This window comes from Wyeomyia smithii, chromosome 2 (assembly GCF_029784165.1).
Source record: "Wyeomyia smithii strain HCP4-BCI-WySm-NY-G18 chromosome 2, ASM2978416v1, whole genome shotgun sequence".
Taxonomy (NCBI): Eukaryota; Metazoa; Arthropoda; class Insecta; order Diptera; family Culicidae; genus Wyeomyia; species Wyeomyia smithii.
This window is the reverse complement of record NC_073695.1, coordinates 231,869,861-231,895,736: the sequence shown is the minus strand read 5'-3', so window position 1 is coordinate 231,895,736 and position 25,876 is coordinate 231,869,861. Positions and strand designations below refer to the sequence as shown.

Below are 25,876 nucleotides of genomic sequence, written 5' to 3'. Positions count from 1 at the left end.
AACCGGTCCGTAGGGAGAGCAGCATAAAAATAACAAAAAATATAAACGCACGCAAAAAAAAACGGGGCTTGTTGTACCGCTGCTGACCGACACTTTCACAATATGCGCGCTTCAAACAAATTTCTTCTGACCGCCACGCTACTTCGTGGAGATAATGAAGATGAAACGAATCGACAAAATACTACAAAAAAATAAAATAACAATGAAGAAGTCGTGCGACATGAGTAACATCAAAACCTTATGTTCGAATTGTTCGTTCGTTCGTTCGAACAATCGTGGACGAACAATAAACGAAACTGAAAGTAAACCCTCGCTTTCGGCTGGACATTGGGTCGAACGCGATTAATGGGCTTTTTTGTTAGTTCAATTTGATTGAATTTGATTGTGTGATAATACGTTTGTATATTTGTGTTTGATTTTTTCAAGCTCATAAAATTTGAATAAAATATTTGCTGTTTTTGTTATTATTAAATATTTGAATAATTACAAAGAACGTGTGATAGTGGATATTGGTTAGTAATATTTTGTAGGAACTATTTTTTGACATAATTTTGTCACAATATAAGAAATATTTGATATTACGCGTGAAACTGCTCTTAAAGAAACATCTGTTAATGCTAGATAGTTATATCAAATAAATTCAGTCCGGTTGCATTATGTCTAAATGGTTTAACAGAAATAATACCAACTTCTCACGACCGTCGTTCAAGCTGCTGAGCGTAAAAGGTAAAGGCAATGAAACTTGTGACACCCTGCGGCGAATCATTTCGGAAGTCACCTAAATCCGGCAGACTGTCACTAAGCACCTTTGAAACTGACTGTGACTGTGGAAACTTATTTTACAATCGTTAAATTAGTGGAAGCGGGACGAGCGGAGCCGCCCAAAAAAAATTAAAAATTAAACTCTTTTCGAACCATTCCGGCGCACGCCAGGAAAGCCGCGACCATGCGCATGTGGGTTTTGCCGCGGTAGCGTTTGTTTTGCTCTAATCTTTCGTTTCCTCCCGTCTTTGTGTGAATTTCGCTTTTTCGTGTGTCCATTTTCTCGTCTCGAATAGAAAACTGACCCCGTTGATGGACTGATTGATTGATGTATCTTTTAATAGCCACTTTTTTTCGACGATTGCGTTTCAAGCGTGCAGTTGGCAGTTACAGTAGGAGAACCCGTCGAAACAGTGATTATGACAATCGTTCGTACAAGTTAGACATCGATATACTGGAGAGAAAATTCTTCACATGTTATTTAACACAATATCGGCTGGAACCATGTGTAATGGGACAGACAAATGCCCAAAAGTAATTTTTCACAAATATAATAAACCCCTCAAATTTATTACACACATCCTGTAAGCGTTAATTAACACTCTACGCAGTGGGCTAAATTTGACCAACCATTTCCGGTAAAATTGTCGATCACAGGAAGAACATTTGTTGTTAGTATTTTTTCCTCCATCGTCATCGCAACTATGGTGATGAAGTATTTGCTCCGTAGACTACATCATCACTTTCCCGAGTGCAAAACAGATTCACTTCGCGTCAGCTGCTCTTTGGATTCCAGTCCAGTAGAACCAAACCGTTATTAGCGTAATCTTCTATTAAATCGATGGCTTAGTCTGAGTTTTGAAAATTATTTAATTAATATTTCAATATTCGGCTCCAAGTGCGCAACGGAAATCACACCTCAAAACGGCTTGATTTCACAGCTGCGCACCGGTCATGTTCAAGCGCGAATCCTCGTTTTGCCGATCCCTTCTTTTCTGTACGGCATCTTACCATTTTAATTGGGTACTAATTAAACGATATTTTTTCTGCCCTAGTCTGGACATATTTAGGCCTTTGGTTGCTCTGCTCTGCGAAGTACCTACTACACTTCACGAGAAGTGTTCTTCCAGATTCATTTCACGCCCCGGTGCAAAAACAAAACGGTAAACTTCCTCCCGGCAGCACTCTGCCACGCAATACGCTCTGGAGGGCGCATCTGTTCGGCCTTATCAAGTGACTTTATGACAAAGCTTGACGTGCGAGGTGTGATGTTTATCTTCTCGGGTGGATTATTTTTAGCCTGCTTCGGGCGGCATTTTCGCATGATGTCTAGAAAATGCCACGGTTGGCGAATCTATTTTCACAAGCAACGTCGGTCGGTTTAAAGACCTCTCCAGAATTGGACTGGATTACCTCAGATCAATTAAACAAATCAAAACACTGTCAACCCGCGTTGGAGGGGTGTCATCCGAACGAGTCTCTGGAGTTGGCGAAATGCTTTCAAAATTCTGTGGAAATATGTGATCTTAGTGATATCTAAGTAAAAAACTCTGCATACATGCCTTTGTTTACTCAAGAATTACAAAATGAAAATTAAAAGAATGCAGTTTAAAAACTGTTTGAGCTTCAACAAAAAATATAGCTATTTAATTTTTTACATTAAAATCAATTTAGTTAAAAACTCTAAGTTTTCCGTCCATACGTTATAAGATGGGCATTTTTCAGGAAAGCAGTTTATCTAACAAAATATTTTTTAACACTTCGCGTTAAAATGTAGAATTTGAAATCAGTAAAAATCACTCAATACGATATAAACCAATATTGAAAAAAAAAAAAGATTCAATTTTCGAGTAAATTTTGCTCAAATTAGCCTTGTCTGTAAATCTTTTGTTTGAATGGCAGGGCGAAAAAAAAAGTACCACGCATCGTTACGTGGAGAAAGAGAGATTTCTTTCTTCAAAGACTTCTAGTGCTTGTAGTAAAAATTTGTTTGATATTTTGCATAAACGCAAAGTCGGTGGAATGGAACTTTTGCGATTCAAAAAAATGTCATTGATGGAGAATAGTGTTATAAATTTGCGGCTTTCCTTAAGAGCAAAATCATTTCAAATCGCCTGGAAATACGCGAAAATTTAATCGACCATTTTTGATTTGAATGAAACTTTGCACACGTATTTGGCTTAGCAAACTGAGCATTTGTCACAGGTGGAGAGATTTTTTACACCCATGAGTTACATTCTAAAAGGGCGTATGCCTTTTGGCATAGGTTTTATTCGAAGCATTGTAGCCCAGAAACCGTTGGTTGTATAGAAAAACTGTCCGAGAATGAGTTGTAGGGAATTAAAAATGCACCATAAAAAAATATACACTGTACAAAAAAAATATTTTTGACCAAAACAAAATTAAAAATAAACATTAAATTTCAATTAAAAAAAAAGAGTTGAATTTTTTTTGTTTCTTTTTAAAGAAACTTGACGTTAATACGCAACTTTTAAAAAAAAGTCCAATCGTTTTGTTGTCAAAGAATGAATTGTATATTTTTGATCAAGCATTCCAATCAATGCATGGTTTTTGCTGGAGAACTATGGACAAATTAAGAAAAACGTGTATTTTCCGAAATAATTATAATTTTTCGAGCTTAAATTAAAAATAACTCGAAAACCGATGCCTTTAGAATGTTTACTACCAAGAGCTTTTTGATTCAAAATGACTCTCTGCATCTTTTAAAATCATCAGAATACAAATATTTTGAAAAATGTTTAAATTAGAATTTTTATAAAAAAATTAATCTACCATAAAAAAATATTTTTCATTTCTCCATCCTGGACTTTTTTTTTAAGTTGCGTATTAACGTCAAGTTTCTTAAAAAAAAAATAGAAAAAAAATCAACTATTTTTATTTTAAATTGAAATTTAATGTTTATTTTTAATTTTTTTTGGTCAAAAATATTTAATTTTGTACAGTGTATATTTTTTTTTATGGTGCATTTTCAATTCCCTACAACTCATTCTCAGACAGTTTTTCTATACAACCAACGGTTTCTGGGCTACAATGCTTCGAATAAAAGCTATGCCAATAGGCATACGCCCTTTTAGAATGTAACTCATGGGTGTAAAAAATCTCTCCATCTGTGAAAAATGCTCAGTTTGCTAAGCCAAATACGTGTGCAAAGTTTCATTCAAATCAAAAATGGTCGATATTCGACCATAGGTCATTTGGCACGATCTTGCTCTTAAGTGCTTACAGAGTGATTAGGCTGACCAGTTTTTTTCAGGGCTCGGGACTCATAACTCTTATGGCCTCAACTTGCAATAGCGATTTTTTTCAGGTTGCGATAGAGAAGGTCCTTTTCAATTGCGCGAGGCTGCCAGGAAAGTACAAAATAATATCAGTAATATTAACAAATTCCTGGCAGCTTAGAAAATTATTTGACATTTCGAAAAATTTTATTGCAATGCTTTATATGAACATTTTGAAGGAATATTAAAAAAACAAAGATTCAAAATTGTAAAAATGGGAAAAACTGAGATAAAAAAAGGTGGAAAACGGTAATGTGCTGATAAAAACAGTTTGTATTCCCGAGATGCATGGGTATGAATCGTGCTTCTTTTGATGGAGGAGGAAATGCAGTCCACTTTACGTTGCAAAGCGAATTTAAAAAAAAAAGTCTTTCCTATGTGCATAAGGGTTCTATAATAGATTTCCATGTTGCACAAGAGTTATGCATGTGTAATATATAACAGTTTTCTAATAAATGGATCTAGAAAATTGTTGCTGAACCGCCTAATAAAACTCAGCAAACTGTTTGCTCGGCTATCAACTAGTGCTGGGACTATCCGGATTAAAATATCCGGATATCCGACCTCGGATATCCGACAAATATCCAAAATCCGGATCAACCGGATACCCGGATATTATCTGACAGGATATCCGGATTTTCGGATAGTCGGATATACGGATAATGTATCCGAACATAGTTTCAGGAGAATTATGTAAATAATTACTAACGAGGGGATGGGAGATTGTGGAAAAAGCCATTTTTCGCGTTACATTTCATGCGAACGGGACTAAAAGACAGAAAAAAATCCGGATATCCGGATAGTATATTCGGATATTCGACTATTCGATTATCCGTATCCGGATACCCGGACATCCGAATAATATCCGTTTACACATCCGTTATCCGAGCTTTGGATAACCGGATCACGAATATATCCGGTTAAAAGTCCCAGCACTACTAACAACAGAATTATAATATTCTGCAAAAGTTAGTTATGTGTCTCGAATTACTCTTGAATTCTTAACAATCTTGCATTTGTTTCAATTTTTCGGTTAAACGATATTACGTAACATTTTTCGGTTTGAGTTAGACTAGGTTTTAGATGCACCAAGTGTAAAATAGATTGAATTCTTCGTGGAATTCTGTGTCACTAGAATTGCTGATTTATGTGACGAGTAACATGTCGTCTGTGTAAATCAGTTTTTTTTTGTAAGTTATTACAAACAAACCGAAAGGAAGTGGACACAACTGCGAAATCTGGGGCTTCCCAATGATGATTTTTGAGAGTTGATTTTGAAAGTGTACTATTTTTCGCGGTTTGTTAAGATTTAACGAAGGATTCTATTTTTTGTGTGCTATTGCTGGAGAATCATTGAGCCTTTGAGCGAAGCTTTCTGCTCCGATCGGTTGCGCTTGGGGAAAAATAGCCTCGTGAGGAGAGAGCTGTTATCTAATGAATATTCGGAAAAAATCTATTCTTTCCAAACATTCTTGATTGATAGCACTGGATTTGAACCATGATATAGACAAGGAGAACGAAGTCCTTTTTGTCCACTACTTTGGTCTTCCACTACCTTCCTGGCGAATTGTGTCGTTGAGGTTCGCAAGAAATTATACACAGTCGAATCCGAAAGATTTTCCCTTTTAAAATTGTAGATAGCCTGAAAAAATTACAAAATTGTGGTTGCCAGCCGTTATTTTACAATTCGTGCTTTATGAGCGATACTGGTCCCCGTGGTTCTGTGGTTAGCTCTCCCACACGGTTGTGATGTCGGGTTCGATTCCCGAATATTGGAAAAAAAGTTCGATGTATATTTTTTTTACTTCATTAATTGTTGCTTGGTTCCCCTTCACACGGGCTTTGAACAAAATGAACAAAATCCGATGCATTCTGCTTAAGCTTTCGCGTCACTTTGCGAAGAGACAACAAACGGTCTCGTTTCTTGCTATTTCGTTAAACATAGGTTTTTCTCTAGAGCTTGGACTGGACAAAAAAAGACAGATTATAGTTTTTCAACAATTCCTGTGAATATTGGTGCCCTTGTTAAAGATGACTATTTAAGAAACTAAAATGACCGGGAAACGCGTAAGTAAACGGAGATGCGACGAACTCGGCGAGCAATTGCTTTGAGGGCTTTTTGACGCACTTCAGCTTGCACTAAAGTTCACAGGGATTGTTGACAAGTTATAATCTTTTTCGGTCAATTTTTTTCGCTTCTATCGACAAGCGTAATGGGTTAAAGGATGGAAATAATCAACAAGAGATTTTTATGCAATTTTATTTCACTTTTGTTTTTCAAGCAAAAGTCTACAATACTTCTATTCCTAATCTATGAAGAAGTTCAAACCTAAAGTTGGCAAAATTGTAGACAGTAATTTTATCCTTCCAGAGAAAATATGCACCGTAAGACAAGGACAGAATTAAAAAAAAAACATAAAAACATAAAAATATCATTAAAAAAACTCACTTTAAAAAAACTATTTTTTTCTACGAAAACTACACAATGTGAAATATTGACTCAAACTACACGCAAAAGTTCAAGTCTTGTACAATTAATGTGTCTTCCCTATTCGCACAAATTTTGCACTAAAATCGCACAATAAATGTGTAAAATGCATAACGTAACAGTTGTACTGCGAATACCATAGAATACCATAGATTGGAATCAGAATATATATATATATATATATATATATATATATATATATATATATATATATATATATATGTATATATATATATATATATATATATATATATATATATATATATATATATATATATATATATATATATATATATATATATATATATATATATATATATATATATATATATATATCATATACACGAGAATCGTGATGTTTCGGTAAACTTCAGTTTCGGGAGAACGATCATTTCAGGGCGCTCGAAAAATCGTGCTTCATTTTCGTGCGCCGGTTCATATGAACGACTTGCTTACAGTGTTGCAAATTTTCACTGTCAGTGATAGATTCTTAGTTGAAACAGAAATCTGCGAATATCACATTCAACATGAACGAGCTGACAGTGATAATTACTTTCAGCTCCAATCAGTTGACAGTGATAGTGCTGACTGGCAGCATTACTGTAATTTCGCACACGCTATGTTACTTTAGCGATGTTTATGCGGTGGAAAATTAAGATACCTACCTACTTCATTGACTTCATGCAATGGATTGGTCTAGATCTAATAATTTCGGTATTAATTAGGACATATCATCTATGTCACTGACATGGTTTACACTGATAATTGACTAGGGTTATACTTAATGTCAGTTTGAAGAGAGTGAAAGTGAAACTGCTGTTGTATCATTTTCATTTTGCAGTGTCGAAATTTCGCAATACTGCTTGCTCATCCATAATAATACTCTGCAGCCAAAACAATCTTCAGCAATCCATGTTTTCCCACACAACTTAGTGACGCTGGTTCCAGTAACGTGGAATCATATGCATATGAAGAAAACCAGAGTCATAGTTGAATGCAAAATGTTTTGAACAAACTTAATGTTTTTTTTAATTATTAATGTTTCAATGATGTTTCTAAATGACCGGATTTATGAAAGTGAACCGATTAGTTAATATTTTCGTTAACCTAGTCAGCACCCAAGTTATCAGCATTGATTGCTGCTTGCACTGTTTCAACGAGAGCATCCTTCTGAAAAACATCATCAATACCAGTACAAATCAGCCTGATGATATTAAAACCAGTAGAAATTTTTTAAAGTGTAGCAGTTTGCAGCTACCAAATATATTGAAAAAACGCTTGAGCATGATTTGTGTTATGCCTAACGCGCAATCATTGTACTGGTTCCAAACTACATCAACAATTGCGCTAAAAACGCACAATTTTGTTCTGGCTTCGCGCGTGTATGAAAGAAATGAAAAAAAAGGACAAATTTTCCAAAAAAATTTTCTTTGCAGTGTATATTGAACGAACAAATGCAACTTTGCTGAAGACACTACACAGTTCAAACAAATCCTTTTGGCACTGAAGATATTTTTATTATTATTTCTAGGCAATCGGCAATGCTCTTCAATTTATATTTTCCGTTAGTACAAAGATCTTTATTCTGCTATGTGAATAAAATTTACTGAGCCAATTAATTTTATAGCCAGAAAGGTTTGAATCTGTAAAGCGCCTTCAAAATTGTGGATAGTAATACACTAATGTCTTTTTCCACGCGGGAGATACGCAACACGTAAAAACCCGTGTGAAAAAAACACGTAAATTCTGAAATCCGTGTGAAAAAACTTTATTTTTGAAAGGTATTCAAACATTTCTTTGCGATATTGTTGTATCGCTGTTGGTTAAAAAGCTATAAGTTTGCATTATTTACCTAGTTTGAGCTCTAGGGCACACCAGTGTAATTTTTATCCACCACAAAATAAGTGAATATTTGATGTTATGTGTGGCCCTGAAAAAAATCAAAATGGCAACTAGAGTCGATTTTCGGTTTATGAATATTATTTCGAATTCGGAACAACTTGTATAAGGTAAGGATTTGGTCATTTCTGGCTGTTTCCCAGATCGGGAGTTGCCCTGTGGATTTCAAACAACATCTGCGGACGATTTCCGGCTTTCGGGCATCCTCCCAGTGTTGGATAAAAGGTATTGTTCCTGATTATTATCCATACAACATGCAACAATTCAAGTACCGCTTTGGGTAGTTTTACGTCAATTTGCGGTCGTGGCTTTGCACCCAACCCTTCTGGTATTTTGGAACAAATTATGGTACTCAGACAATTTTTTTTATGAACTGGAAAAATTTTCTAACAAATTGGAATAAGCTGGTCTTTCATTGGCAGTATTGTAAGTTTTCTTCGTTTGCCATTTTAAAAGAATATTTCTAAATTTAATTTGCACATACCAATACGATATTACTTAATAGAAATGAAACAAAAACTAAACAAGTTTCAACAGTCAGAGTGCATGCAGATTTAAATAACATTTCACTTTTAATTCTAGCGCCAAATTTATTTGCTTACCTTTTAAAGTATAATTGTTGTTGAATTTTAAATTCGGACATAAATTCATACAACACAGTAGAAAGTGTGAGAACCACTCTAAAAATTAGACGGCTGGTAGATATTGATTGCTAGGATCCAGAAAGCATGTGTTGTTGCCAAAACAAATCACTCACTGGAGGAAGTGACCGTCAGTGTCCCACCATCTACTAATATAACAATTTGTTTGAACCGAAAGCAGACTGGAGTCTGTTGCTTGCGCTACCGCTATTGCCACCAGCAGATGCCTCCAGCTGCCACAAAGTTTGGACCGTTCTTCCCACCAACCACTTGTGAAATGATTGGTTTGAACAGAAGCAGGCTCTTGCATAGCCTAAAAAGTGCATTCACGGTTGATTAGTTATGATATTCTGTCTACTGTGTTAAAAAAAGCAAGCATTAAGCGACAAATCAGAGATTGAAATCTACGTCCCAACGAGGCTTGACAATTTTAAATAGTACAATAGTTCGAATAATCTAATTATAATTGCGTCTCGGCGAATGCATAGACAACAAGAAGGAAACATAGAACTTTGTTGCACCTTAAACGTGACTAGTAAGAGTAAAGGGCATTTACGTGACCGCCATATTCCATAGCGTTAAGAGTAGAGATTACAAATGGCAGAAGATTCGAGGATATTTAGTAACCTTTAACCCTCTAGTGCCCAAGTCCGCTTTTAGACGGGCTACAGTAAAATCACTAAAAATCTTTAATTGACACTTAAAAAATGGTCATAAAGAAATACAGTAATTTTACCGAAGCTTGTTTTAAGGCGGGCTTGAGCACTAGAGGGTTAAAGAGTTATGCTCAGTCAGTGACATGATTATTTTTTTGCTTGAAAATTGATTTGAAACTCGAAGTTTCAAGGAATTTCACGTTTGACGAAGTCATATTGAGAAGGCTACGAGTAAGGTCTGGTAGCTGGTAGATAAAATTGGAAGATCTCTGTCAGCAAAAAAAAAAATTGCATTATGCTATTTCTTGGATATTGAAGGTGCTTCCGATAACACGACCTACACTTCCATGGAGAACGCGATGAAGAAGAGGATGTTTAACACATGCATAGATTCACACTATGCTCGCATAGAGAGAAATCTCTTCAGAGCTAGGGGGCTCATCCATAACTGTAAGAACCACGAAATGATGCCCTTAAGAGGGAGTACCCTCGCCCCTGTATTGTCTTTAGCTGTGGATGATCTTTTCAGAAGCTTAGTAGACAAAGGTTTCGAAGTCGTAGATTTCGCAGATGAAATTGTCATTATGGTAAGGGGCAAGTTTGACAACGTAGAAACGAGTTTAACCTTTGATGATTTTGATGGTTGGTTGATGATTGGTATTAGAGTCTATGGTAGCTGTTGTATTTCAACGACTTTGAATTTCATATATTCCATTAGCGGGGTAAGGGGGGGGGGGGTAATTTAACTATATGCAAGCTCCTCAACACCTAACTTGCTTACCGTGCCGATTGGTGGGTGTGTTTCTATAACATTAATTTTTTGTATCCCAGTGGCGTAATCAGAGGGGGATGGGATGAACTAATTTTATAATTTGTAAATTATTGAAATGCACATCGTGAAAATTTATATACAGGTGGTATCGAATATGAGACGTGGTCATCTGAGACTTTGTTATATCCCTTTGTTGTTGTTGTTGTCGTTGTTTCATAAACTTTAAATTTTGTCTATCTCATACAGGAAGGGAAAAAGCGGATATGAGGTGGTAGCAACTACAAATTTGTTCATTGTAAATTCTAAACGCCAATCATGAATACTTCTAAACACCAAATATGTGTTATTCTGTACAAATACGAACCCCGTGATATTGAATTTTCTGTATCCCTGTGGTGTAGTTAAAGAGGAGGGGGGGGGGTAAATGCAACAACCTCCATTTTCATTTTCGTATCGTCTGATAATTCATCTATTTGAATTCTTTGTATTGCAAAGTAGAGATCGTAATTTTTTTCATTATTTAATTCAATTGCAAGGTGTTTCATGATGTTGGTTTCCAACAGATTATTTTCGTATTCGCAACAATGGATTGGGAAATTACTCACACCTCCATCAATATGCGGCAAAATTGTAATGTTATGACGGGAACTATTGAACTATTAGAAATGTCGAGACATGTTTTGAACTTAATTTTCGACCAATTAGAACTGAAAGAAGACCAATGAGGCACTTTTGCAAACCGAGGTAATATCTAGAGGCCGGAAATCGACCCAAGTTGTCACGATGACATTCCTCGGTTTCTGGAGAACGTTCCAAAATGGTCCAATACTACCCAATATAAATATTTCTTAAACCAGGACAGTACCTGGACTGGAAATCAAATCTAGACGCCATTTTGAAGCCCAAGATGGCGACATCCGTTTCTAGAAAATTATCAAACACCGACTATTATGGTTTGTCATGGAACTATAATAATACCCACAGACCGGAACGACTACAGACACCATGTTGAAATTCATAGAGTCGATCTCCAGTTTACAATGAACAGCCGGAAATGACCGGATACCTTCCAACATGGGAACTTTAGGGATCGAGATAATTCCCAGAGACCTGAAATAAACTCTAGATACTATTTTTAAATCAAGGATCATGGCTTCCGGTGTCCAAAAATGACCAAATACCACCCAAAATTAAAATAATAGCCAGTGGCTGAACATCGACTCAATAGACCATTTTGAAATCCACGATGACTACTTCTGGCTCCCGAAAAACAATCTATAATGACCGAATACAACCCAATCGAAATGGTGCCAAGAGACCAAGTGACATATTCCAAAAATCGACCCCTGACGACATTTTTCGATCCGAACTGGCAACTTAAAATCTGGAATTGCAGCGTCGAAAATAGCAAAAAAAAAAAATCATTTTGGAATCGCTATGATACCCAGCGATCGGAAATCAAATCCTGGCGCCCTTTTCAAATCCAAGATGGTGATTTCCGATTTCTGGATAACAGCCATAAATGATTAGTGGAAGTTATTGAAATAAACATATTGATACAAGATAATCCATCGTAATCGTGTAAATATCAGAAATAAATTTAATTTAATTAAAAATCTTATTCTTTGAATGATAGAATTATTGGAAAAAAGCAGTTTACTTCGAATATATCCCTTGCAATCGTTCTTACATGCAATAATGCAAGCCATGTAACAAACAGCCTTACGTCAAATTTGCGGTCGTGGCTTGGCAAACAACATTACCTCATAATACCTCATTCAAATTAAAATAAATGACTTTAACGGATACTTGTGATTTAGCTGAATCTGAAAAAAGTTTATATTATAATGTTAGATATAGTTATTTACCACCCAACATAAATAGGTGAAGGTAGTTATTAAAATGACTGGATACCTTTTTTAATTGTAAAACAAAAACAATTCTTAAATTATCTTGAATCGAAAAAATCGATTTCTATTTGTTTACATCTGGCACCTTAATCCTTCCTCACGTGCTGCTTGATTAAAAATTTAGACAATGCCTAATTAATCCCTGACCAAACAAATATGCCAGAATTTCCGAAAAATTCTATTACAAATAAAAACACATAATGGTTTATACCACATAATAATTGAGGTTTTCAATGTTCTCTTTATGTGCATGTGAAGAAATGTAAATTCAAACGCGTTTTTACTGCATGGTAATGTTATTATATGATTGAAATTATGGCACATTTGAGAGATATATAATTTTCGTTATAGGCTAAGGGGCACAGCAACGCGGGCCGGGTATCAGCTAGTTGTACAATAAAAACGGAACTTGAACAGCCAACAGGGTAGTGCCAAAAGCAAAAATTACAAGGAAAGCCATTGGAGCTCAATAAGTGGGCGTATCTACACAGAACTAATATCCGGGCACTTTCCGAGTAAGTACCATCTTAAGAACATTGGACAAGTTGAGGATGACACCTGTCGCTTTTGTAGCATGGAAAGCGAAGCCTCGGAACATCTGCTCTGCAGCTGTGGTGGATTATACATGAATAGAATCAAATTTCTCAACAAGGGTTGCTTACAACCTAGTGAAATTTGGTCTGCTAGCACATTATACCTTACTGGGAGCGTGTCGAGGCAACCGGTCATCTCTCGATCAATAGTGGGTTATTCGTTATCCTTAATAGCACGTATAGTAAGGGTGATATACAACGAAAGTTCCAAATAATGACATCAGTAGTCTAATTCCACAACAAACAAAAAGTTCTTTAGAAAAATTCTTCAAGAATACGGAGGATAATCGCGAACACAGACGGAACACGACGAGTGATCAGACAAGACACTTATTGCTCTTACAGATATAAAAGGATAATATAATAATTACCTTTCGTCTACCGGTTTCGGGCTACATATTGCCCATCGACAGGACGAGATCCCATGTCCAACTGGTTAAAATTCTCGTACGTTATATCGCACGCGTCGAAGAGAGTGAGCTGGAGATTACTTTCTCCCCGTTGTCAAGTTGAAGAGAATTGAGTTGATCGGTGCATCGTCGTCGTTCATCAATGGTTGTTTGGCCGTCGCAATGTACATTGACTCCCAAGCATTGAGGAGACCAGTTTTATTGATGCTTTTGATCAGACCCGCCTTATCCCAATCGATCTCGTGTTGGTTACTCACTGTATGTGTTCTGGTTAACCTGAAGGACAAAGTTCCACAAGACGAACAAGCTGGAATTTATAAAATACCGTGCAAAGACTGCGACGCGGTATATATCGGGCAAACACGAAGAAAAGTTAAAGTGCGGCTTAAAGAGCATAGAAGAGCAGTAGAAATGAACAAAACGAGTGAATCCAGTGTAGCAACACATACAGTGAGTAACCAACACGAGATCGATTGGGATAAGGCGGGTCTGATCAAAAGCATCAATAAAACTGGTCTCCTCAATGCTTGGGAGTCAATGTACATTGCGACGGCCAAACAACCATTGATGAACGACGACGATGCACCGATCAACTCAATTCTCTTCAACTTGACAACGGGGAGAAAGTAATCTCCAGCTCACTCTCTTCGACGCGTGCGATATAACGTACGAGAATTTTAACCAGTTGGACATGGGATCTCGTCCTGTCGATGGGCAATATGTAGCCCGAAACCGGTAGACGAAAGGTAATTATTATATTATCCTTTTATATCTGTAAGAGCAATAAGTGTCTTGTCTGATCACTCGTCGTGTTCCGTCTGTGTTCGCGATTATTGTGCTAGTTCTTACGTTAGCGTTAAATCATTGTAAAGTAATACGGAGGATATTTCGTCATGTACAGGTACTTTTCGAGCATCTACGCTTTTCAGCGCTTCTAGACGTTAGTGTTGAGAAAGTTTATTGACAGACATATTTTAAGAGTTTCCGGGAATTATTTATTTGCGGTCTTCTTTGGAAAATGTGGTATTTCTGATAAGTTTTAAACTATAATAAATTCTTAAAATTTTCGATTAATATAATTTTCACAAAATTTATTTAGCGTAAAATAATGAAATTTACATTTTTGATGTTAAGTACTTTTACTTACTGCAGTTCAACGATAATGAAAACTGAAAAGTGAACTAGGACAAAAACTTTCTGGCACCATTCAGAAAACACCTTGGAAAATATTCTGTTTTCTAAACTGTAGCAATACTCATTTATCTTTATCCAGTTAAAAATTCCAATTCAAAGTGACATTTTTGACAGCCTTGCGCTGGAGTCTGTGTGACCGCAGACAAAATTATTTTTCTGCTGTTTTGCAGACGCGAATTCACTATAAATTAGCAGTTCGATTATGTATTTAAATGTGCCCAATTTGATTTTACGACTTTAAGGATGGCGAATGTAATTTTTTTTATAAAAATTCAAAACATTCCATTCTTAGTCCAAAAATTTGTAGCGTGTTGCCAACGGCTTGGATGACATTTCTCATGTTGCATCTCTCATTGGTGATTATTCATGCTTCTGGATATTCATACTCCTCGAAGATTCATCATCGAGAAAAACACTCCTAAAACGGACGGGAACAAAAAAACGCCATTCGTCATCAATCGATCGACTGCTGTTCGCAACAAATAGTCACGAACAGTTTTCATTGAACATGATGTGATCATGACATTGTTGCGAAGCTATAAACCTCCCGGAGATCAAACTTGTTCGCGAGTGTTATGCTACATGCGGTTACTCAAAATCAACCGGCCATAAAAATAACCACAGTAAATCTCCATCTAGTCGAGTGGTGTTGAACAGCCTCGGTCAATTAAAATAAGTAGAGTGACACGACATAACAGTGCGTTTTACCCAACAGCTCCGCAGCTCTCAGAGGGAGCATCGAAAGTGAAATTGAATTTCGCACAGGCAAACTCGCATGGTTGGTCTTGGTGGTGCTGCCGGTCCATCGATGCATCCCCGTTACCAGCGCCGCAGGTATTGCGTTGCGTTAAGTAATTTCTCTTTATTTCCTTGCCTTTTTGGGCTGCCGAGCCTACGGCTGGTGACGCTGATATTTTTCTCGATGATAATACAAAGACTTGCACAAGATTTGTCCCAGCCCAGAAGGGGGCTGCTGGGGATAGAGGAGGAGTGTGCGCATAACCTGTTCATGCCAGACGTCTCCGCTAGACCGGGCCGGCTTACAAACTCTGGCCACGGTTGAACTGGTCAAAGGCAATAAACTCGCATTTTGTGGAAAACACGAGGGAACGGAGAAGGGAAGTACGAACGCATGTGCTGTTGACAGTTTTAATGCGTTTGCTTGCCGGTTGCACTTCCGTACACTGAGCAGCCGGCCGATGTTTGTATTTCGCCGAGTAATTTTTTTGTTTTACAGTTTTAGTTTATTTCTAAATTAAGCAAATTCGAATTACGGAAATGAAGAAGAGACATATATTTTCTTTATACATTCTGTGTGGTTTTGCATTACTTATTGACATTTCTTTCTAGCCATGCATATTTTCCTCGCTCCTATAGATGTAAATTGATGTAAACTTTATTTAAAAAAATATCTTTTATGGAGACTCTATACAAAGTTAGGTTTTAGAGTTAAATTTCAACGTTTGAAACAATTGAATTCTAATGATGTTAAAAGATTTATTTACAATCAAAAGTTTATAGGGATTAGCTTCCCGAATGTATTCATTTTTAAGTAATTTAGAATGTAAGTTCAAGAACCAAAAACAGAAGTAAGTCGCCTGAACTGTTCTACTTTAACCACTGTAGTAAAAGCGCTTCACCGTAATTCGGCTCATAAATTTCAAACGATTTGCGTTCCCCCATAATAATTGTTTGTCCTACTTCTTTGAAATGACATCTCCGCAGTTCGTCAAAAGACAATTTAACCCTCTTCCGCTCACAAGGTTTATAATTAAAATTTATAGCTTCACGAGAAAATTCAAGCTGAACACTCTGTAGACTAACTAAAATTACTATCATCTGTAGTATTTTGAAGAAAATACCCAGTGATGCTCTGAGGCAGCATATAAAGGTTTATGGAACAATCGTAAACACAACAAACTATTTTATGTCGAGTTATGATAATTATAATTCTTGGTGCTTTAGAGTCACCATGAGCGGGAAAGGGTTAAGCAATGTCTTACAACCGTAAAATATACCACCAACAACCGAACACCTCTGCCATAAAAAAAAAACAAGAGGTGTTCTAGCGCCAAACGTCGTTTTCCTACTGATCCGCCTCGTACTCGAACTCTGACAGTACATTTAATTTTAGCTCCTGCAGTGCCAACCGATAAACCTGGATCGACAGCCTGGTAAACGATTGTTGTGTAAAGAGCTGCCCGATCCGGCCCAGTCTGTTTGGCTTTGTGCATCGGGAGGCGATCTGTGATCAGCGTCGAGGTCAAACCGTCATGTTTTCCTAGGTCATGGGAAGATTTTTTGTATCGTCAGAGCCAGACAGACTCTCGCGGTAACCGAAGCTGATGCTGAAACGATGATGATCGGTTCTGGTTTATAAATTTATTGCTATTAATTTTTATTAGCTGCGTCCGCGCCCGGCTTGGGTTGCGGTGGAGAAAGCAGTCACCCAGAAGGTGGTGGTTCAGCGTATTTTCTCAATGTCTCGTGACTCGTCAATGACCGCAGCGAGCGAACGGTGAAAACGATGTCGACTGGGGTGATGTTTTGTGCAAGGTTTTTCTTTCTTATCTCGCAGTAAAATTTCCCCATTCTCCGCCGATTTATGACGTCTACGGTATTGAGGTGCATCACAGGAAAACGTCAATCATTAGATCAATAAAAAAACTGTAAATATATTACTCAGATTGGTGATTATTTATCTCGTAGGGCCTTGTGTTTTATCTTTTCTCACGTGGCAAGCTTTCTTTTGCTGAGTTGTGGGTAATATAATTTGTTGACAAATAAACAAATTGCAAATTTTTTGCAATAAATAGAAAGAGAGATGATCAAAGGCCCACCACAGCACGGTACATCGAACACAATCAGCCCGATTGCCAATTGCTGCACGTTTTATTTTGGTTTGCGATTTGCATGCATGCGTCTCTGTCCGGTCACATTATAGACTGGATCGGCAATGCGATGACAGCCGAGCTTCCTGAATCAAACCCGTTGCTGTCGTGGGAATCGTCGATACCGAGAAACTATTTTTATTGGTTTCTACCGATAGCTTGCTGATTGGATTTGCAATCGGCTTTAAATTGATTTTGATCGAGTGCTACGAGAGTAGCGTCATTTGCAATGTTTTCTGAGTATTACCTCAACGGAGGGCGTATTGGCAAAATTGGGCAGTAAATAGAACAGAAACATAGAGTGAGACTAAATCGAAAAACAACTGAATTTTTACTTTTCACATAAAATTCTATAGTATAAATCAAATAAACAAAAAAGTTGAGAAACAAACAAAAGAAAATGATACAATCTGATAAGCACGAAATATTATTTGTATGAAACTGTAACACAACTTGCACATTTAGAAAAAAAACATAAAACTTGATAAAGGAAAACTTGAGACAATGAAATAGAAATATAAAAAAACTATAGATAATAAACAAAAAGGACAATTAAAAGATAAAAAAATTATCGAGGCTTAGAGAACGTATGAACGGAAACCAAAGGAAAATGGGTAAAAACTTAAAAGAATAGAATAACGGAATGGAATCAGTTTAATAGTTGAAGAGGAAAAACCCTAAAAATAGTATTATTAAAAACATGGAAAAACACCTACTAGTAAAACAGAAATAAGGAATATTACTACGACAAACCTACGAGCATTAAAAATAATCAAATACCAACAAATGTACAATTGATCGCTGTTGAATGCATGGGAATCAATGCTCATTGCTAATGCGGAGAAACCTCTAATGAATGAAGATGAGTCACCAATCATATCGTCTCTCTTTAGCCTAGCTAGGAAGAGAACTCAGAGTCCCGCATCTCTCTGAGTCTTTGAAGCTGCAGCAGCACATCTTGTTATCAGTTGGACATCGGGCCTCGTCCTGTAGATGAGCATGATAATGCTCGAAACCGGTCGACGCTAAAAGGTAAATTTCAGAATTTAACCTAATATTAAGTAAGAGCAATAAGTGTTGTTGTCTGGTCCCGTTTACGTTTACGTGTCCGTTCTATCAGTATTGTATTGTGAAGCTCTTACGTTAGCACTACCGCAATAATTACAAATACAATTAAGGTTGAAAAATAAAAATGGCAGGAACATTATAACAGTTAACAGTGTATAATAGTATCAGAATCATCCAAAACACTTAAGCTTTAAAACCTCTAGATAAGAACTTTGAATTTTGGATCTAGAATTCAAACTCCGAAACACCAATTTCAAACCCAAATTGCTTTTTGAAATCAAAACTTCAAACTATACATTTCAAACTTTAGAAGCAATATGTAAACCCCTATTAACACCAAACAAAACATGGAACTTGAAAAAAATAAGTTAGAAAAGCGGAAAACAAAGTAATCAAATGTAGAAACGCGAAACACAAAATAAAACTTGGATTAAAAAATTCAAGAAATGAAAAAAAAAAAACAAAATAAATATTTCAACTAACAAAAAATACCAATCAGGATAGTGATAATAAATAATAACCAAACCAAAAAAAATCAAAAACTAAAACTCAAATAATAATGAACGGTACCCGCCATAAGTTCGAAATCGATTCTCTGAGTACGAAATATTGCAGCACTCTCCAAAAAGTTCAGCATCACCTGGAGTAGGTCGATATTCAGTGTTCCATACGACCTAGAAAGTTGTGGTCTTCAACAAACCTGTTCAGAAGGTTCAGATGTTATGGATAGTGAACAGTTCAGTGCATAATTCCACTGCTATGTGGCGCTAGTGAGCAAAAAATTTGTCCTATTTTGACCTTAACATATCTCACGTTTCTAACCTTCGAGAAAGCTGCGGTCTGTATCAAAGTTATACAGAGTGTCACAAAATTCTATGTATATTGACCTTAACTTTTACCGCGATTATTATCATCGCGGTTCTCCAGCGTTGGTAATGTCAACTAAAAAACATTTCAATTGCCCAATTTCTTTGTAGAAATATCAATCGTTTAATTGCGGTTTTAGTAGATTGACTCTCTAGATAAATTCAGTTAGAAACACTGGAAACTAAGCTCAGGCTATCACCACGTAGTGGTCTTATTTTTGACCAAGATATCCATGAACCAGAAGCCCATGACCTTCTGAACAAGTTTCATGAAGACCGCAGCAACCTTAAAATTGGATTCTTGAGATACTAATGTATGTCTGAAGGGCACTGGGTACTGAAATGCCACTGCGACAGTCTTACTAATTGTCTTTTGTGGCTGGCCCCGATTTCTGTGCACAGGTTACGGATTGCTCGTACTCATTGATGGAGTAGAGCTGTTTTGTTGTAAGCCTGTACCCCAATTAGGTACAACATAGTTGATGAATCTAATGACTTGCTTGGAATTAGAGCTCCATACTTGGTATGGAGTTAAAAGGTAACTTCCTAAGAAGTTGTACCTAGAGGAAGCAAGAGCTCCGCAAGAGCAAAGCAAATGCTCTGAACTCTCTGGTTCAGATTTGCAGAATCGGCAGGTGTCGTTGAGCACTACACCGATTTTCTTTAAATGATAAAAAGCGGGACAGTGTCCGGTAAGGAGTCCCGTGATTATCCGTAGTTCATTACGATCTAGACTAAGTAACTTTCGGGCGGTTCCGGGGTTCGAATAGATTAACCTTTTAGCTTGTCTACAACCCTGTACTTGTTGCCTTTAGAATGCTATTTCTAGCCTTTCCCAAGTTAGTAGTTCGCTTCTGATAGCGGATTCGAGTATAGTTTTCCTCCTTTGCAACCTTAGAGCACCAAGCACTGCTTTCTTTTTCACATGAAGATGTAGAGGCAGTAGGCAGAGCATTGCTTCCATGGCTGCAGTTGGAGTTGTTCGCATAGCGCTGGTAACCGAAAGACATGCAAGTCTTTGAACTTTTTTGAGTTTGGCTTGCGCAGTCTTTTTGTTCACCTTGGGCCACCACACAAGGGCAGCATAGGTGATTCTTGGTCGGGCAATGGTCTTGTAAGACCAGAGTGGTTTCAGTCCCCAGGTCTTACCGAACAGAGTTCTGCAGGCCCAGATCGCTTTCTTAGCGGTATGATCCAGTTGTGCAGACCAATTCAGTTTTTTATCCAGAATAATTCCGAGGTGACTTCATTGCTGAAGCCCAGGAATTAGGACTGTTTTTAAGGGGTTTATGTTCAGACCCTTCTGTAGACACCATAACGTGGTGGCATCCAGAGCTGCTTGCATTCGGCTCGACAGAGTTGCGTCATCTTTACCTCTGACGATGAGGACGATGTCATCAGCGTATCCAATGACCTCGTATCCAAGCTGTGAAAGCTTGTTGAGAAGTGCGTCGACAACTAGTGACCATAGCAAGGGCGAGAGAACTCCTCCTTGCGGGCATCCCTTGATCACTGACATTGTTACAGACGAATCTCCCAAGGTTGCGGTGATCACTCTGCTAGAGAGCATTGCGTGTATCCATGTGAAGTGTGATCGATTCCCTTATTGGAGAGAGCCGTATTAATGGATGCAAAGGACGTGTTATCGAAGGCCTCTTCAATATCAAGAAAGGCATATAGCGCCGTCTCCTGATAACTAAGGGACTTTTCAATCAACGTCACTAAGCTGTGAAGAGCAGTTTCTGTTGACTTGCCCCTTTGATAGGCATGTTAGTTCCTATTCAGTGGGGAGTCTTTAAGAAACTCATCACGGATATATTTATCCATTATTATCTCCATCAACTTGAGGAGTGATGAAGTCAGACTTATGGGTCTGAAAGTCTTAGGTAGGGTTTTATCCTTTCTTCCAACTTTGGGGATAAACACTACCTTCACCTTCAGCCAGTTATTCGGAATATGGCCTAGGATAAAGCTGGCTCTGAAGAGGTTTATGAGTTCGGACATGATAGCTGTGGCCGATTTTTGTAGAAAGATGGGTCGTATGCCGTCTGGACCTGGAGACTTCATAAAGTCGAGTGAGCTTAGAGCCCAACCTATTGAAGCTTCCGTGAACAGTCGGCGGGCCAGCAGGATGGACTCCCGAGACGCCATATGTCTCAAGTTGTCCCGCTGCGACTCATCACAATTCAGTTCTTCAGTCTCTGTCGATCCGGGAAAGTGGGTGTTCATGAGAACCTCCAACGTTTCCTTGGTAGTGACAGTGAGGCATCCGTCCTCTTTCCTTACTTGTCCTAAACCGGTATGTATGGTCTTTGGACATCGCCTTTTGGAACCGCGTAGCTTCCGGCGAAGTTTGGATTCTTTCACAAAAACTAACTCTGAATTTCCGTTTAGCCTTGCGTATCTCGGCGTTGTACTTAGTGAGGGACGTTCTGTAGTCGTCCCAGTTAGATGTGACTTTTGCCCTGTTGGACAATTTTTGAGATAAGTTTAGTTTGAAATACTCAAAACTACATATACGCTAGCGTCACGTAGTGGTTGAATTCCATACCAAACTGTATACCAACCAGAAGCTCTTATCCTAAATTAAATAAACTCCTATCTACTTCAAATTTTCGTGGCATATTCTGATAGTCAAAAGAAAACTTTTTCAGCCCGGTGCTCGTTAAGATCGATAGTTTCTAAAACGGCCATTCCAAAAATGGCCACTCTAATGTACAAGCTGTGGATCTGCCAAGTTCGGTTAAGGTCAATATAGCTAAAAAACCTCTAACATTTTTGGCAATAACTCGGTTTGTATGGAAGCTATATTTTTTGTGTTTTTTACAAAGTTGTGTGTTTCGATGATATACAAATATATGCCAAACATTATTACCTTCTGAATGTTACAGTTTTTTGTATATTTGAAGAAAACTAATTTTAAAGACAAGTTTAATATTAAACGTTATATATCCAAAACAAGAAGTGTTAGAAAAAAAGTGTCTTCGGCAAAGTTTTTTGTAAGAACTTTATCTATAACTTTGCTGAAGAAACCATTTCTCTAAAATGTTAGACTGAAAAGTTGGATTTTGCAGCGCCACTAGCGGTTGGGTTTCGAACTAAAACTTTTTTTCATGATTTGAGTTTTTTTATATGCTAAATATCTTCGGAAGATAGTATGTCAATAAAACCATTATTTGAAGAGCATATGAATTAAGTTCACGTTTTTGAGCTCTCGTACCACTGTGCACCGATGTGAAAAGATAACAGGAAAAATCTGTTTTTGCGATTAGTTTACCTTTTTTTTAAAAACGCCGCGGAGCACTTGCAAATGCTTCAGTGAGCATCAAGTTCGTTCGTCTTTTGTTACGGAATGTTAATAACCGGTAATAATTCCAAAACTGAACATGAAAAATATCTCGCAATCTAAACAGTTTTGGGGTGACAAAACTGATAATTACCACGACACCAGCCACAAAGAGATAGAGAAAAAAACAGTTGGGTGAAAAAGATACCGATATCCATCCCAACACGGGGCAATGCCCATACAGTACCCAACCGGCCCAGCTGCTACGCAACACAAATTATGGGTAATTATTGATAATTGATAAACGCTATGTTTAGATCTGTTTATCAGTAATGTTCATCGCTTTTTCCAGATCGGGTACAGTTCAAACTGCGCAATTGAAGTTTGTTTTTCCTGTTTTTACCTTCTCGAAACAACAGCAACGGTAACATAATAAATTGAAAACTTCAATCCGTAATATTTCGTTTCCATTTTATAATCAGAACCTTTGAGTAATCCTTCAACGTCAATTAATTTCTAATTCTGCACTATGAACCTTTTGGTGCCCGTTAATTACTTTTCCAACAGCATCTAATCCCAACTAATTAACACCGTTGCCAACAGCCCGACTGTTTTGGAAGTTTCTAGTTCGGAAATCTGGCTAATTAACTTCAAAGGGCTTTAATGAAATTGTTCATTACCATAATAGCTATACGTTCAGATGGTGTGAGTCGGTTTGCAATTTGCGCAGGTGAAATTGGTGTACATTTTTAAATTTTCGTCGCGAGTTTGAAGGCCATCTCAGGCAAAGTTTAAGCGATGAATGCACCACGAACCAGTAAAAAAAACATCTCAATTGCTTTCCCAGCTTAAAATACAAAATACGGTACCGCACAGAGCGACTTCGAAAGTACCCTCCGGCATGCTAAAGTCCTAAATTTCTTTTGACCGCCAGTAGTGTGGCATTGGCACACGAAGGCATCAAGCGGGTCAAACTGAGCCGCTTAGTATCAATCAACTTTTAGTGCTTTCGTTTTCAGCCCAACAACACTTTCCTCGCGCTCTCTGGGTAAAAACACTCAACCTCAGCTTATTAGCGAAAAAAAGGGGTACTTACGAGCGGCCCGACGACGATTCGTGATTATTGATGAAGCGAACGAGTTGAGGCAAGAGACTACTCGTTTTGACTCAAGAATTGCATATATTTTACCGTGATGTTCAACTACCTCGTTGCAGATTCCGTTGTTGCGGTAACTGTTCCTCTAGTCACGTCTTTCGAGACCATACTTTATTTTTTCGCGTTTTTGTTGGTCATTTTTCGACTTTTCGTGATGCTGTATAGCAGTGAGAAACATGAATGATTTATGATTTATTCAACGCTTGGAGCGTACTTAGTGGTGTATTTTTGTCAAATTGAGCATGCGAATAATTTGAATTATTTCTAGATACAACCTTTTTTACAGTGGAGGGATTTCACACAAGCTCGTCAATGAAGTTACAAAAAAATTTTTTGGTCTTGAGAAAGACCGTTTGCCTGTACACTTTAAAGCAGCGTCATTACCTGCTCCTTGTTCTGACTGTCTGCCAACTTCCAGATGAATTGGCGTAGAATCCCTCAGTTCTATCAATTTACCTCTGGACTTCATTACCGGCAATTACAACATTCCACGCCTAAGACGTCTGTAAAAGACAGCCGCCTCCGTGTGGGTTTCCCGAAGAGGCATAACGTTTCACCACCCAGCAAACATTCTCCTATCGGGTTTCATCCGATCCCATCATCAGACATGCAAAAAGCAAAAAAGAAACATCCTCACCGGTATCGATGCATTCGGTCGGTTCCATCGCGCAGCACCGGCAGCAGCGTGACGCAAGTTAATTACTATCGTTTGCATGCTGCACCTCCTTTTCTCACACGTGCTTTCATTTGCGCCGACTTCAGCTGTGTTGTTACTTAATTATCATACAAGAAGAGGGAGGGGGTCCCACGGCGGGGTGTGTTGCTTTGCGTGTGTTTTTTTTCGCTTTTCGTTTTTAGTACCTCCCACCATCGGAGACAGTGATAGGCGGCGGTCGCCTTTTACCGCCCAGGTATTACGCAGAAGAGGTGTCCGGTTTTGGTTTGTTTGGTGTTTTCAGCCGGTCGCGACAAGAAAATGTATCGAAATCAAATAAGAGCGGTCTTGCTTATAACCAAACCCGGCAGCATCTGGTTCCCTGCTGTCTGGTCGAGAGTTAATCGGTGGCGAACTTGAATTATACGGGCGGTTGGATTTGTATTGAATTTGGTCTTGGTTTCCTTCTGCCAGTTGAACACTTTGTGCAGGGTGACAATTTGGGTGTTCATGATGGTCGGTTTTATGTTTCCCTCAAACGCGGAAGGAAATTTGATTGGTTGGCCTTGGGCAGTAATTTATTTAATTTTACACTGGTGGAATTTTTGAAACCATGACCTTTGTTTGTTTACCTTACATGTAAAATGTTATTCACAATGATAAATTTTCATCACTTTTTCAATAAATGTACCTAATCATGTTATGACTTTCGATGGTAATGTTAAATTTCATAGATGGCCTGTTTCTGGATGCTATTGATTTAAAAGAGGGAGCTTTGAATTTTTTACCCCATTAATGCTCGGCTGTATACCCGGATACCAAATAAAATTATTCTAATTTTTTCAATCCTTGGCCGATTTTGGATCTTGACCCGTGAAAAGTTGGAAAATTTGTCTTATTTCAGCAGCCGAGACTGACAGGAGCCTGGGACTACATCTGGATTCTGTGAATCCAGATATTCGGGACCATGTTCCGGTGAGACGAATTTGTACACATGTCAATACAACCGGTATCAAAATTCATGAAATCACTCCAGGAATTGTATCCGTCATAGCCATTCCGGAGCAGATTCCCGATCTTGAACATGATCCGGATTTACGGGAGCCATATGGGGATTACCGGCTCTTTTGATCCCGTAGGAAAAAGATAAATTTTCAATCTTTTAACGAGTCAAGATCCAAAATCGTTCAAAAATTGAAAATGTTAGAAGCATTTTATTTTGGTAGGTGTTAAAATTGCCGAGCGCCTAACGGTTTAGATGTTTAGTTTAAAAAAACTCGATATATTTTATGCTTTTTTATCGGTCAAAAAAGTGAAACTTTGATCGTTT

The 25,876-nt window shown here is 37.7% G+C and overlaps 1 protein-coding gene across 1 annotated transcript in view; it reads left to right on the top strand.

Annotated features, from left to right (window-relative positions):
* Positions 1–25,876, top strand: part of LOC129724490 (cAMP-dependent protein kinase catalytic subunit PRKX) — a 187,918-nt gene that overhangs the window by 51,729 nt on the left and 110,313 nt on the right. The window lies entirely within an intron of this gene.